The following is a 17,032-nucleotide window of genomic DNA, read 5'->3' on the forward strand; positions in this document are numbered from 1 at the left end:
TCTACAACCGGGACTAAAGGTCTCCTCCTATATACCTCTTGTTCCTCCCCAAGCCCGAGCCACTTCAAGCTCAGTGTTCTTGCTTCATCGCCGGCCTCTCTTCTTCCTCATCACCGGTGATCACAAGATTTCTTCTATTCCTCCATCGATTCTTCGGTTCTAAAGGTTACCAACTTTATACTCTCATGTTTCATCAGTAGCTTATTTCTTTTTGTGGACTAGATATATGTGGTTTTTTTATGGTAGATTTTTTTATTTATAAGACATTTAAGCTCAAAATCATTTTAAAGTTTGCATATTTGGATGAAGGAAGGTTAAAGTAGTTATTCAAAACTAGTATTGAGCTTTCATTTCTAGCATGCATAGCACACTTCATGCTTTAGAGATATAGAGAATTTTAGAGTTTTTTTTTAATTTTATTTGTTTATAAAATGAGAAAATTATATTATATTAAAAATTAGTATAGAGAGTAGATGGCAACTGCTTCTGGGTCCTCGGCCTCTCATCAGGTTACAAAGCGACTGAGGCCGAACCTCCCTCTCATTGCATGTGACAAGTGTGAGGAGAAGATTATGATGGAGTACCGGGTGAGGAAGGAGTGTCCCAACAAGGGCCGTATCTTCTACAAGTGTCCGGATCGCAATATGAGTTATTTTGTCGTATTTGATGATTATGGTTAATTTATACTTATTTTCATGATGATTGTGATTAAAGTTCTAATTTTTTGTTTTAATTTCAGTGGGATGGCACTGGATGTTCAAGCTAGTACTAGGAGGAAGAGTATGTTGAACACGTGCAAAACTCTCTTGCATAGGCGGCTACGACGGCTGATGAGGTAGTGATCCTGCGGAAGAAGCTCATAGATGTTGAACAAACGCATGATCTGTCTGTTTTAGTTGAGATTGGTCGCAAAATCCTTATGCTGCTGAAGTGCATTTTAGCTTTAGTTTTTTTAGTGGTAGTTGGGATTGTCTACATTATAGCGAGACTTTTATAAATTAATACCTTGTGTGGTGGCATGCATGTCATATAATTAACTAATTATGTTCTAGGTTTTAATATGGCATGTATGTCATGTAATGCAGATGAGCCGGCATTGGATGTACAATGCTGATCGTCGCTCCGAAGAGTTCATTGAGGGTGTGCATTCTTTCTTACGTGTGGCTGAGGCAAACAAACGCGATGGTTTCATGTGCTGCCCATGTGCCATATGTAAGAATTTGAAGGAATATGCTAGCTCAAGGAGTCTTCATTCACACTTGTTGAAGTCGGGTTTCATGCCAAACTATATTTGTTGGACGAAGCACGCAGAAACCGGGGTTGTAATGGAAGAAGGTGAAGAAGAACAATGGGACGATGATGACATTATTGCTGAATATGGGGCCTTCAATGACACTGCAATGGGAGAAGCTGAAGAAGAGGTAGGGGCAGAAGATGAGCCCGTTGATGATCTTGGTCAGGCCATTCGTGATGCACAAAGAGAATGCGAAAGTGAAAAGGAGAAGATCAAGTTCGAGCGCATGCTAGAGGATCACAAGAAATTGCTATACCCAACTTGTGATGTGGGGCAGAAAAAGTTGGGTACCACACTGGAATTGCTGCAATGGAAGACAAAGAATGGTGTATCTGACAAGGAATTTGGGGAGTTACTGAAAATCTAAAAGAAGATGCTTCCGAAGGATAACGAATTGCCCGCCACTACGTACGAAGCAAAACAGGTAGTCTGCCCTTTGGGATTAGAAATCTAGAAGATACATGCATGTCCTAATAACTGCATCCTCTACCGTGGTAAGGAGTACGAGAAGTTAGATGCATGCCCGGTATGCCATGCATCGCGGTATAAGATCAGGCGAGATGACCCTGGTGATGTTGAGGGTGAACGTCCCACGAAGAAAATCCCTACCAAGATTATGTGGTATGCTCCTATAATACCACGCTTGAAACGTCTGTTCAGAAACAAAGACCATGCAAAGTTGTTGTGATGGCACAAAGAAGACCGTAAGGTAGACAATATGTTGAGACACCCTGCTGATGGGTCCCAGTGGAGAGCAATCGATAGAGAATTCCCGGAGTTTACAAATGACGCAAGAAACTTAAGGTTTGCTTTAAGTACGGATGGTATGAATCCTTTCGAGGAGTAGAGCAGTAGTCATAGCACTTGGCCTATTACTCTATGTATCTACAACCTTCCTCCCTGGTTATGCATGAAGCGTAAGTTTATTATGATGCCAGTGCTCATCCAAGGCCTAAGGCAACCTGGCAACGACATCGATGTGTACCTGAGGCCACTAGTTGAAGAACTTCTACTTTTGTGGAACAGACTAGGTGTACGTGTGTGGGATGAGCACAAACAGGAGCACTTTGTCCTGCGAGCATTGTTGTTTGTAACAATTAATGATTGGCCTGCTCTAAGTAATCTTTTAGGACAATCAAACAAGGGATATAATGCGTGCACGCACTGTTTCGATGACATTAAAGGTATATTCTTGAAAAAATGTCAAAAGGTCATGTACCTTGGCCATCGTCGATTTTTTCCTGCGAATCACCCCCTAAGAAAGAAAGGCAAGCATTTTAAAGGTAAGGCAGACCACCAGACCAAGCCGGGCAACCGAACTGGTGAGGATGTACTCAATATGGTCAAGGATGTGAAAGTAGTATTTGGAAAGGCACATGGCAGCAAACCTGTTCCGAACGACGCCGGCGGTCATGCACCCATGTGGAAGAAGAAGTCCATATTTTGGGAGCTACCCTATTGGCAAGTCCTAGAGGTCCGTAGCGCGATCGACGTGATGCACCTGACGAAGAATCTTTGTGTGAACCTGCTAGGCTTCATGGGTGTGTATGGGAAGCCTAAGGACACACTTGAAGCACGACAGGACCTGCAGTGTTTGAAAGAATGAGACAACCTGTATCCAGAGAAGACAGATGATGGACGCCATTACTTAAGTCCTGCCAGCTACACTCTTAGCAAAGAAGAGAAGGAAAGCATGTTTGAATGCCTAGCAAGCATCAAGGTACCATCTGGATTCTCCTCGAATATAAAGGGTATAATAAATGTGCCAGAGAATAAATTCCTAAACTTAAAGTCCCATGACTGCCACGTGCTCATGACACAATTGCTTCCCGTTGCATTAAGAGGAATTCTACCTCCAAATGTACGTCTAGCCACCATGAAGCTATGTGCATTCCTAAATGCAATTTCTCATAAGGCAATCGATCCAATGGATCTAGTTAAACTATAGAATGATGTGGTTCAATGTCTTGTTAGCTTTGAGTTGGTATTCCCTCCTTCCTTCTTTAATATCATGACACACCTCCTAGTTCACCTGGTCAAGGAGATTAGCATTCTCGGTCCTATGTTCCTGCACAACATGTTCCCCTTTGAGAGGTTCATGGGAGTCCTAAAGAAATATGTTCACAACCATGCTCGACTAGAAGGAAGTATCGCCAAGGGCTATGGAACAGAGGAGGTCATTGAGTTTTGTGTTGACTTTATTCCCGACCTTGACCCGATTGGTGTTCCTGAATCACGACACAAGGGGAGACTAAGTGGAAAGGGGACACTAGGGAAGAAACCATACATTGGTATGTAGGACAATTATTTTAATAAAGCACACTACACAGTTCTGCAAAACTCCTCTTTGGTAGATCCGTATATCGAGACACATAAAGAGTTGCTCTGATCCGAGTTTCAAGGGAAGTCTAAAGCTTGGATTACGCGTCAACACATGGAAACTTTCAGCGACTGGTTGCGAAAAGAATGTTAGGGTGATGAGAGTATTGATGAGCAACTTTATTTGTTGGCTAGGCAGCCATCGTGGCATATCCTCATATACAAAGGGTACGAGATAAATGGAAATACATTTTATACAGTAGCCCAAGATAAAAGGAGCACCAACCAAAACAGTGATGTCCGCATAGATGCCACCGACCCTAATGGAAGTAAGCAAACATATTATGGTCGCATAGAGGAGATATGGGAACTAAACTAAGCACCTACTTTTAAGGTACCTTTGTTCAAGTGCCAATGGGTAAAGGCAACTGGAGGCGGGGTAGCAGTCGACAACTAGTATGGAATGACAACCATGGACCTCAACAATATTAGGTACAAAGACGAACCGTTCGTCCTTGCCAAGGATGTGAATCAGGTGTTTTATGTTAAGGACATGGCTGCAAAACCGAAGAGAGGGAAAAACAACAACGACCCAATCAATGAGCCAAAGCGCCACATAGTTCTTTCAGGGAGAAGAAACATCGTTATAATTGAAGACAAGTCAGACATATCAGAAGATTATGAAAATGATGACCGAATTCCACCCTTCACAGTGAACAAAGACCCAAGCATCCAGCTAAATGATGAGGACACTCCATGGTTACGGCGCGATCATAACCAAGGGATATATGTTAAGAAGAAGTTCACTACTGTGCCCGCTTGATATATATAGTAATGTATTAGACCTATTATATAATAATTGTGACTTCAGATTTTATTGTCGTGTTTTCATATTTTCTACGGTTTAAATGAATTTTCTGCTAGACGGTGGATTTCCCGTGGAGAATGTGTGACGAAAAACCAAATGATGAACGTTAATAAGATGTGAAAACTAATTTCCTGTCCAAAAACAATAGTTTTAATGATTTTAATTAAGTAGTATATTTTTGCATGGTGTAAATTGTAATTATTATTTACACTATGTCAAATATTTATACAGTAAAACAAAAGAGTTTGAGACTTTTCCCTGTATGTCATTATAAAAGATCGTAATCCCCTGTGTGCCCCTGAAAAAATTCAGCGGTCTTCAGCGCCACTACTCTAACTTTTTCGTGTCATCCATGCCACTTCCGTCAGTTTGGACTCTAACGCCGTTAAACTGCAGGTGTGAAAAGACGAAAATGCCCTTAAGTTCAAATATGTTATTAATTTTTTTTGAGCATCTTAACGACTTCAAATGAAAAAACTCAAAACTAGAAAGTCGTAGATCTCGTCGAGATCTATAATTTTCATATAAATTTTTTTTTCATTTAATTTCGCAAAAAAAATATGATTTGATATGATTAATATATCTTAGAAAAATCATATTATTTTTTTGCGAAATTAAATGAAAAAAAAATTATATGAAAATTATAGATCTCGACGAGATCTACAACTTTCTAGTTTTGAGTTTTTTCATTTGAAGTCGTTAAAATGCTAAAAAAAATTAATAACATATTTGAACTTAAGGGCATTTTCGTCTTTTCACACCTGCAGTTTAACGGCGTTAGAGCCCAAACTGACGGAAGTGGCATGGATGACACGAAAAAGTTAGAGTAGTGGCGCTGAAGACCGCTGAATTTTTTCAGGGGCACACAGGGGATTACGATCTTTTATAATGGCACACAGGGAAAAGTCTCAAAGAGTTTAGTTTACAAATTTTTGTTGCGTATAATAATGCAAAACCAAGTCCAAGAATTTTTTATAATTTTTTTGGATAATATTTTATTTATTAGGCAATTAATAACTCTCTGCATATTTATATAAAATAAATATATAAAAAAGGAAAAAACTTATGGTAATTGGAGGAAGCCAACTGTAGCTCCTCCTTTACTCCCGGGTGGATCAACCACCCGGGACTAAAGGTGGTTCTTTAGTCCCGGGTGTATCCACTAGCCGGGACAGATCCCCCTTTACTCATAGGTGGATCAACCACCCGGGACTAAAGGTAGAGCTGTAGTTTTTGCATCCCGCTCAAATGCCCTTTACTCCCGGGTCGTGGGTACACCCGGGACTAAAGCTCGGACCTTTAGTTCCGGTTCTAATAATAGCCTGGGACTAAAGAGTCTTTAGTCCCGGTTGGTAGATCCAACCGGGACTAAAGGTATCCCTTTATAAACGACGCCCTAGTTCTCTTCCTCTCTGTCTCCGCCACGCCGTCGCCTCATCTTCTCCACCAGATCGATCCAGTAGTGCCGCCGCTCCCAGGCGACCACCCTAGCCTCGCCTCGTCAGCGCGCCTCTTCTCCAGCCGGCCAGCGTGCTTCTTCTCCTGCCGGCCAGCGCGCCTCGCTCGTCCTCGCTAGAGCGCGCGCCGTCCTCGTTCCCAGCCCCCACCTCGCTCATGCTCACCGAAGCGCGCCGAGCCTTCACCGCGCTGCCTCACCGGAGCTCGCTCGAGCCTTCCCCGTGCGCGCTGCCTCACCGGAGGGCGGCCGAGCCTTCCCCGCGCTACCTCACCGAAGCTTGCCCGAGCCTTCCCCACGCGCGCTGCCTCACCACTAGAGCGTGGCCGAGCCTTGTAATTAGTTTCTCTTGTATGTTTGTAATCAGTAGCATTGTATGTTTGAGTGTGTTTGAGTTTCTATAAAACATGACGTGCGGGACGGTGGAGAACTCATGCTGCCGACTCCACGCGGCTACGGTGCCCAGCGGTGCGGCTCGTTTGAGAAGGTGTCGGTCGTCGTTCAACTCTGTCGGTCATGGTTTTGCGGTTGCGTTGCTCGTTTCCATCGGCTATGGTGCCGGTCATGGTTCAACTCTTCGTTCGTAGGATCAGAGCACGAACAGTTGCATTCTTAGTTCGTGTTGTTTTTTAAAGAACGGTATAAACGCAGACAACTATATGTATGTAACTGCACTCGTCCGATGAATAAGTACATAGAAACCATATCTTAGTACCTCCAAGGTGCTAAGCTAACATATCTTAAAATTAACGAAAGAACCAAAGTTATCTCGTTGTTGGGTATGTTGTTTACCATTAAAAAATAATTAACCACAAATACTAGCATTCATGCTGAGACTCAAACTATATGGACATGTTTCACCACAAAGATTCTGACCAATTGAACTATGACCTAGTATTTTTGAGCCTGCGTGATAGGTTGTTCATTTTGTTAACAACCTCAACTCCTAAAGCCTAATATTTGGTTAGGTATCTCGTTGTTGGGTATGCTGTTTACCAATTGAACTATGACCTAGTATTTTTGAGCCTACGTGATAGGTTGTTCATTTTGTTAACAACCTAAACTCCTAAAGCCTAGTATTTTTTAGCCTGCGTGATAGGTTGTTCATTTTTGAGCCTACAGTTCTAATTTATAATATGTAGCAAATATAGAACACATATTTGAGCATGATTTCATAAATTCATAGAATTTATGCATAAATTGAAATTGTTTAACAATTAACATAAATAAGTGCCAATAATTCAACATATCAAAGTGGCAACATCCGTATTAGTTGAATTTGCGGACCGTGTTCATCTCGGCGAGCATATTCTCTGCCGAGCGGTAACGGACGTCAAGGAGGAGCTTTCATTGTACGAGAGAGAGCGGCAACGGTTGTGGAAGACCGTGTTCCCTTCCTCGTAGAATTGGAGCTCTTCCTTGGCCAAGTACGGTGTCGTCCGGTGAAGAAATGCTCGCCGAGATGATCACGTAAGCAAGGTCAACTAGTACGGATGGTTATTTATTGAAACATGTTTTATTTTTTATAGATATATCTAGTGGAGTAAAAGTTAGATGGCTGCCCCGAGAGACAACATGGATGAAGAAATGATGAATATTATCAACACCGGCACTCAATTTGCCGATGGTGACCAGCAGGATGTAGATGACGGGAGTCAATACATGGCTCTTGAAGAAAACTAAGAAAATATTGTGCAAGAAAATACTGACGAGGTATATATATTTATATATATATATATTTGAATATTGTATATATATATATTTGAATATCTATCATCTATTATGTGTACACATGATATTTATTTATTCTTTTTTTTATACGTAGCCCTCTGGATTGACGACCACAACGGTGAAAAGCAAAAATATTCGAGGCTCAAAAAAGCCATTGGAGGGGCGCTACATAATATCGGAATTCAATATCGAGACAGGCGAACCACTTGGTCCACATGCAAGGAAATTCGTGCAACACTGTGGGTACCTTGTAAGGGACTGACTTCCGATCAGTGCCCGTGAATGGAAGCAAAAGATCAAGGAGCCTCATGTTAGTTTTATCTCAGATCTTGACAAGAATTTAATTTGAGATGATATCCTTCAACATTTCACGTTGCAAGCGGATGATTATGATGATATCAACGATAATGAATTGAAGGAGCTAGTTCGAACGTGGGCTATGAAGAAGATGTCCACACAATTTTAGACTTGGAAGAAATCCCTATACACGAAATACGTCAAGAAGAACCTAACGCCGAATTTCAATACTAGTGGCCCGCTCGCGAAGTTGAGGCCCTACTAGAATGATTTTGTATAGTACAAGACATCGGAAGAGGGTGAGGAACGGGTGAGAAGGAACCAAGAGAATGCCCGACAGAAGGTATACCACCATGGCATGGGATCAGGTGGCTACGCGACTGCCATTCCCAAGTGGGAAAAAATGGAAGCGGACATTCTTGCCAAGGGTATCACATCAGAATTACTCAGTTGGCCCAAACGTGCGAAGAATTAGTTTTTCGCTCATGGGGAGAGACTGGACCTAGAGACCGGGAAGCTGGTTCATGGCCCAAAACTCAAAAGAGCAACACAAAGATTATCTTATGCTCTACAAGCTAAAGCTATTGGTGCGTTCAGGCTCAATAGAGAGAAGGATGAACTGACGTATGCCATCGAGACTGCTGAATACAGTGGCCGAACAAGAGGTTTAGGACGGAGCATTTCTTGGGAGCATGGTTTCCCTAATGATAGAGATACCTACAGAAGGATGACGAAGTAGCGCGGATCAGCAGGTTGGAGGAATATGTTTGTGAGTCACGGGAGGCGTTGCTTCAAGCACAAGAGCACGAAAAAAATATGCAAGCTAGAATGCAAGACGAAATCATAAAGCAAGTGCAAATAGCAATGAGTGCCCAAAGGTAGGCATTAGATGCAGGAATCAACATTAATATTAGCCCACCTGATCAGTTGAAAAGCAGGTGCGCTTCCACGAAGTTGCCAAATCAAGATGACGCAATGCTATGTTTTCCTATGGATGACATCACTGCACCGTTTACATCATGTGAGCTACATATTCCAAAAGAGAATGCCACAATCATGGTGGCTCTTGGTGTTTTTTCTCCTCCAGATCCTACCAAGACACTAAGAATCCATGGGGTAATAATACCACCTGGATATGTTAGCGTCTCAGTGGATAGAGTTAACAAAGGTTTTAGTGATCTGGCTCTTGACATTCCAGGAGGTGATAGGGAGAAGACTCTAGGAGAAGCAGAGAAGACATTCATACTATGACGCAAGCGCTACATCATTATTCCTAGGGTCTCTAGTCCACCGCCGCTTCCTCAATTGCCAGACAATAGGTGCGGATAAAAGTGAACAAAAAAATTTCACTAATTTTCTATTGACATGCATGATTAAAAATAATAATTTCTTATACCTAATTATTCTTTTTTGTACTCACACAGCAGGGTCTCCGCCAACCTAAGTCTAATTATCCAATCTCCAGATCATCATAGTGCTCCGGGAAATTAGGTGGCAACGCCGCCACCGCCGCCACCTCCAAGGAGATCTCCAACGCCTCCAAGGAGGTCTCCAACGCCTTCCCCGCCTCCCTTGATGACTAAGAAGAAGCCAGCTCCTAAGAGGTCCGCCCCGCAAACAAAGTCGTTGGCCCACCAGTCGGCAAAGAAGAAAGCCACATCTAATCCATTTATTTCCCAAAAACTGTCTTATGAGAAAAGTGAAAAGGAATTAAATGTTGCAGTACAAAAAGATGTGGACAATTTCTTCGAAAAGGTGAAAAAGCAACGAGAAGCGAGGGAGAACCCGGAGAAACCGTACTTCTACCTACCTCCAGATCTTCTAAGAAAGAAGGTGGACCAGAAAAAGCGGGAATCTCAAAAGACCCTGCCAAAATCGGACTACGACCGCTCTCTCACCAAGTCATTTGAGGCGGCGCAGAAAAAGACTACACCAGGGAAAGGTGTTGCACAACTCGTACAACAATCGTAACAATCAGTCCCCCGTCTTGTCATTCATAATGAATATGGTTCGAACTTAGACTTAGATGTCGATTTTGAGGAGTTGGCTCGGTTTTATCAGGAAACTGGTTTGGACCTTGCCCAAGTGCTCACTGAAGGACCATCTGCTCCGAAAGTAGATCCTTGGAAAAAATTTGAACATGGAAAGAGTCTATACAACCCTGAGGCCTTAGGTGAACTGGGTACGCAAATATACCTGCTAAACAAGTGGTACATGATGGCGTGTGAACGGGGAGAGGCCTTTGTTCCTGTCAGAGTTAGAAACCAACATTACTTCTGTGGCGATGACGTTATATATGTCGAGTTTGTAGAATTACACCAACTATGCCACCTGGACTCTCTCGACAAAAGTCTCATTAGCTGCTATTGTCTGTAAGTGTGATTATTTTCTACTATTAAAGTATATATATATATATATATATATATATATATATATATATATATATATATATATATATATAAAGCTACATGTATATATATAAATTATATATCCTCACACTATATTTTTATATATGCAGATATGAGATGACAGAACTCAGAAAGAGAAATGATAATGATGTTGGTTTCATTAATCCAAATGTCATATTCAAACACCCTAACCCCTCGCCTCAATGGAAAGCTGAACTCGAGAAAAATCTCATGAGGTTCTTAGTGAACCAACAAAACAAGAACATATTCTTCCCCTACAACTTCAAGTGAGTGTTAAATAATTAATGTCGATCATATGGACATTTGTTCAATTATTTGCTTACTAGCTAAGCTATCTCCCATATATATATATGTTGACTCTAGTTATTGTCGATCATATTTGTGTATAAAAACATATGCAACAATCACTCTATATTGATGGTCATCGATATGGCCAATAATCGGTTGAGCATCTTAGACTCGTTAAGAAAAGAGCAAACAGAGTACCAAGACATGATAGATATTATCCAAGGGTAATTTGGTCTCTCTAGCAACTATATATACCCCGATCTCTTAACTGCAATAATTATTAAAGGCCAAATTAATTTTTTATTTTATTGGGCACATTGTTTGGAAAAGTTTCATTGAGGAACACCACATGAAACATTGCAAAGCGCCACTGGATGTAATCGCACACAAAGTAAGTACTAGCTACATTTATATATATATATATATATATAATTCAATTAACACCATGCATGCTTTCAATTCACCGGATCTTTTTTCTCGTAAAAGTGGGTTCTGAGGCAAGAACAGGGGAACAACTACTGCGGATACTATATTTGCGAGTTCATCATGGCGTACGCAAAAAGAACTCCTGAAAAGATCCTCAAAGTACGTTATATAAATATATTCATATATTCACAATTTCTTTTGTTGCTCATATATATAAGTAATCACATGACCAACACACACACACACACACATATATATATATATATATATATATATATATATATTAATACTTTTTCTTTAACTTTTATTGAAGACTCTATGGTTGAAGGAAAAAGTCATACGACGTGACCAACTGAAAGCAATTCAAGAGACCATAGCAGGATTTCTTAATGACCAGGTCCTCAATCCCGCCGACAAGTTCTACAATGACATCAACGAAACATGGAAGCCAAACCAGATGGAGTGAATTTGTTATCCCAAGGATATGATAGAATATACAATACAAACTTTATTTGTAATATATATATATATATATATATATAAATATTATATGTACATAAAATAACGTACAATATATGTATATGCATGTAATATATACGTTAGTTTCATACTTTAGTTTGTACAAAATGTTCGAACATTATAAACGTGTAGAATACGTATAGTACTAGCAGCGTAGAATGCGTATTCGAAAACTTATTCGAAAACCAAAACGAATCATCAATTGAAAATAGAAAACAAAAAAAAGAAGAAAAAACCTTTAGTCCCGGTTGGTAATACCAAACGGAACTAAAGGGCCACCCCACGTGGCTAGGCCGGGAGGCCTCTTTAGTCCCGGTTGGTCTTACCAACAGAGACTAAAGGTGCATCTTTAGTCTTGGGCGAGAAACCGGGACTAAAGGAGGGGCCCTTTAGTCCCGGATTCGTGCTCCCAGTTGGAAAACCGAGACTGAAGGGGTTTCCCAACCGGGAGTAAAGCCCGTTTCTGTACTAGTGATCGTATCCTCGAAGGTACCAAACATTAAAGACCGACGAGCATTGGCTACAAGGAACATGATCTCTGTTTCAGTTTTAGGTAGTATATCGGGTTAACATAAAAAACTAAACAAATAAATATATGCACCGGACAATGAGGATTAATCCATTCTAAACTTGTGTAGGTTATTTACTACTATTGGAGGATGCCATCAAGTAAATCAAACACTTGCGGTGCCCAAACAACAATGATGAGAACAAGATTCTGACTAGCATCGGTCCAATGGCGAAAAACAGTTTTGAACATGCTCCCATTCCGATTTAGCTATATTGCTATACGTTAGCGGTCTTATAGGTAGTCTAACAGAAAGCCAAATATAAGATTTGATGACGTTGAGAGATAGAAAGGTGAGAGAAAGGGATCGTTGTTTCGCGAAACAATCACCTAATATGCTAAAATTTAGAACTATGTGATAAGTCCTGAAAGGATTAAGATGGCCAAGAGGGGGGGTGAATTGAGCTAATTCTAAAATTATTTGCAATAATTAAACTCTACACTTAGCCAACTTCACCCCTTGTGCCTAGAATGTGTTCCTATTGTTCTACCGCACAAAAGTTTTGCACCCAAGATTCCAATCCTACCCTAGCATGGCAATTCTAAGAATGTAAAGACAAGAATTGAATTGCTCAAATGTAAATACTTAAAGTAAAGAGAGAAAAAGGAATGCGGCGATGTTTTGCAGAGGTATCGGAGACTCGCCACTCCCCACTAGTCCTCGTTGGAGCACATGCGCAAGGGTGTAGCTCCCCCTTGATCCGCGCAAGGATCAAGTGCTCTCTATGGGCTGATTCTTCGACACTCCGTCGCAGTGAATCGCCCATAACTGCTCACAACTTGAGTTGGGTCATCCACAAGCTTCGACGGATGATCACCAAACTCCCGATCACCACCAAACCGTCTAGGTGATGGTGATCACCAAGAGTAACAAGCACGAACTCTCACTCGACCATAACAAGCCTAATGAGAAGGGTGGATGCACACATGCTACTCTCCTTGCACTAATGAGGCCTTAATCTTGGATTCTCAAATCTCAATCACCTCACTAGCCTTTTGCTCTCTTTAGCACTCTCAAGGGTGTTTCTTAGCTGAACAAATGGGCAAGAGACCTCCCTTGGATGAATAGATAAAGTATTTATACCCTCTCATTCAAAACGAACAGTTAGGAGGTTAAGTCAGCACTCTGCGGGGTGACCGGATGCTTCGATCAGTTATCCCCGTCGCAGAGCCGTTAAGTTGTGACCGGACTCTGATCTGCGTCCGGTCAACACTGACCGAACGCGTCCGGTCACGAAAACTGCTCTCTGGATCCTTACTGATGTTGACCAGACGCTGGCACCCAGAGTCCGGTCACTTCGCTGTTCAGCATCCGGTCAGTAACCAGATCCTGACTAGCGTCCGGTCAGCACTGACTGGACGCGTTCGATCAGAAAACTCCCTCTCTGGAACCTCTCTGGAGTTGACCGGATTCTGGCACCCAGCGTTCGGTCACTTTTCACTTAGTGTTCGGTCGCAACCACACGGCTCCAGTTGATCGGACGAAAAACTCATAACTCGCTAGCTCGCATCCACCAATAGTAACAAATGAGACCAAAGGTTACCTGTCAGATGAAATAGTAATAAATGAGACCAAAGACTTTAAAAGTGGTTTTTATCTGCAATAGAGCTTGCCAATATGAGACCAAAGGTTACCTGTCAGATGAAATTGCGCAGTCATGAGATAATAATAGAAAAAAAAAAGAAAATACGAGAAAGATGACAATAGCTCTTATTTAGTGTTGAAGCTCATGCCAATACATAGAGTAAAGGCGCATTGTGATAAAACAATTCCAATCAAATAAATAAACGAAGCTATTTGCAAAATAACATTTAAATATTCAAATAAGACAATAAGCAAACTAGCTCCCGCGCTATTTGCGTGGGCCAACTTGTAGTCGTTCTGTTCTTCCACAATGAAGTCAATAGTTTTCTAAATTTTATTCAGGGCATAGTAGTATCTCGCATGATCAACAAGCTTCGTCGTGCCAACTTCCTGAGACCTTCATTATTATGTTATACATTATACAAAGATTTCAACATGTACGAAGCATAACCAACTACATCTGCAGGAATCTTAGGCAGTTAGGCGTGTTAAGTTGCACGAGATAAATGTGTGCATTTTGGATATAATGTTTAATGTGTGAAATAGAGGAATCCATATTTCACCCAAAACGAATCAAGCCAATTATTGTGCAGAGGGTATCCTAGCTGTAAAAAGTTAAAATTTCACCGTTCTAACTTGTAAAACCACCTGTTCTTTTTTTCGTTTCTGACGAGATTGAGACCTCGGTGTGTTCATATAGCGCACATTTTGTCCCGATGCCTTGCCCACCAATTTCTGTTAAAGTAGGCGCACGCGAAAGACGTAACGGAGAATCCATGGAGCGAATTTTGGCCTACTTGGGTTGGAGATAGTACAACACTCTTCCACAAGCACAACCATGGCTACCAATATATAATATAATAACTAGCATTTGTGTGGCATAAGGCTTACACAGCTTAGCTTAAAATAAACCAGGGCCTGGCCTAAACGGGAGGGTTTCTTATTGTGGCCATGGCCCATGGCAAGTGTGTACTGGCCTGGGATCCTTGCGGCGCAGCAGCAAGAAGCACATGTTGAGCTCCGGCCTACGGTTTTAGGTCGTTGGTTGTGCTCAAGGTGAGGAGGCAGTTTTCAAAATTGGAAGGAGCTAGCGATCGAGGTGAGCATGCGTGGACAAGTCAAGCTAACGCTGGCTCTCAGCTGATTCAGAATGGGTCACCGGTCAATCTGTTGAGAATTTTCTTAGAAGAATTAGGTAGGTGATGTGGTAGTAGTATGAGCTTGAAGGACAGGGTTAGGAGCATGGTAGGTGTAGTGTAATGAAATGAGCCTTAATTTCAGTGTCCCCTGCAGCCTCTGACCTCAGTGGTCAGTGCTGCTGTGCTGGTGGGGATCTGTGTGTGCAAAGGCAAACAGTACTCAACATGTTAAGGAATTTCAGTGACTCGGCGGTTTGTCAGTTAGCACATACTATAAAGAAGAAGCTGCAAACTGTTGCTTTCGTTAGACCACCTATAGCATAGCATTAGACATCCATCTTTTCGGGGTTTGTACGCTTGCTGCTCTGTTCTACGCAGCACGGACAACCGTGTGTTTGTGATGCTAAGAGCCTGTTTAGATTTCAAAAAAATTTGCGCAGTACCCGTCACATCGAATCTTGCGGCACATACATGAAGTACTAAATATAGACGAAAAAAAATTAATTGCACAGTTGGGTGAGAAATTGCGAGACGAAACTTTTGAACCTAATTAGTCCATAATTAGACACTAATTACCAAATACAAACGAAAGTGCTACCGTAGCCAAAATCCAAAAAATTTTGGATCTAAACGAGGCCTAATTTTACTCCAAGTCGCTGTCAGGAAGGAAGACGAGCTGGAGCCTGGATCAGCCTCAGCCTCAGAGGTGTCTTTTCTTTTGGAGAACCATGGACCTTAAACTTGGTTGTTCTTGTGCAAAAGCAGGATTATTCAGATAAGGATTACAGGTGAGCATATAACAGTAGAAAAAAGTTCAGTACAGCATTGTGTAAGAGCTTCTGACACATACAGACATCAGCTGTTTATTTTTCTGATAATTAGATATTAACTGATTGATCTACGATGCAACGCAAAGGCCGGCGCACCGGGAACCTTTTCAACCATATTATTCAGAACTGCTGTGGAGTTTGGAGTTTGGACTGAACTTGAACATTGTACACAGCTGTTCTGAGTCATATGCAATTGGGATTCTAGAAGCTAGGCAAATCTGCAAGACCTAACTGACGATCAACTGTTTAGTCCTATTGCTTGGATGGTACAGTATTTGGATATCAACAGGCTGGCCACTGGCAGGCTCAGCGGTAGATGCTTCACCAACCGGGAGTTTAAATGTCTTAACGAGCCTGTCTCTGAGTCTGATCCTCTCTAGCTGCCATTGACACCCTTCATCCCCAATTGCGAGCTGCATGCCAAGGGACAACCGCTACTAGTGCCGTGTACTCACGCCTACCCTCCTTCCCAATTGCTGCATGCTCTGCACAACGGGACATGGAAGATCTGCTGCCTTTGTCGTTCCCTTTCGAGCTTCAACACACTAAAAAATGGCCGGCTTTCCAGAAATTTTCCTCTGCTTGTTTTGTAGCAAGGTACGTATGTGGTGCCATTGCATGTGTGTAGAAAATGCAGCAAGTGTGGTGTGCGTCGTCTGACCTCTTCCTGGACACTGCAGACAATACAGTATATATGGCCTTGTTTAGTTCTAGGAATTTGGATTTTGGGGTTACTGTAGCACGTTCGTTTTTATTTGGCAAATAGTGTTCAAATATGGACTAATTAGGCTCAAAACGTTCGTCTCACAATTTCCCACCAAACTGTGCAATTAGTTTTTCTTTTCGTCTATATTTAATGCTCCATGCACGGGCTACAAACATTCGATGTGACAGGTACTGTAGCAACTTTTTAGAAGTTGGGGTGAAACTAAACCAGGGCTATATATAATGACACGACTGGTGACGAGACGCGCGCCAAATAAAGAATTGTGACACATCAGTTGGTACGGTGCAGTTTCCTCGTCAGTTTGCACCATGGTTCAACGAAGAAAGGAGAGGACAGACAGAAACGGACATGGAACTTAAATAAACCGGCCATCTCGTGCTTAGTCTCGTTCTGGTCTCCAGTTACCGAAGTCTGCCAGCAACCGTGCGGACTGACGGTCGCCGGAGATCAATTCAACTCGACGAACGGTAACAGCTCCTAGACGACGCTGCTTCCTAGTCCTGGTAGTATACTCTCTCTCACGCATGCATGCTGTGTGCATGGCATCACGGTCACG

General features: G+C 41.9%; 1 pseudogene; it reads left to right on the forward strand.

Annotated features, from left to right (window-relative positions):
• Positions 1-1,085: 1,085 nt before the first annotated feature.
• LOC136525931 (uncharacterized) lies at positions 1,086-11,574 on the forward strand (annotated as a pseudogene).
• Positions 11,575-17,032: the final 5,458 nt, after the last annotated feature.

The sequence above is a fragment of the Miscanthus floridulus genome, chromosome 19 (assembly GCF_019320115.1).
Source record: "Miscanthus floridulus cultivar M001 chromosome 19, ASM1932011v1, whole genome shotgun sequence".
Taxonomy (NCBI): Eukaryota; Viridiplantae; Streptophyta; class Magnoliopsida; order Poales; family Poaceae; genus Miscanthus; species Miscanthus floridulus.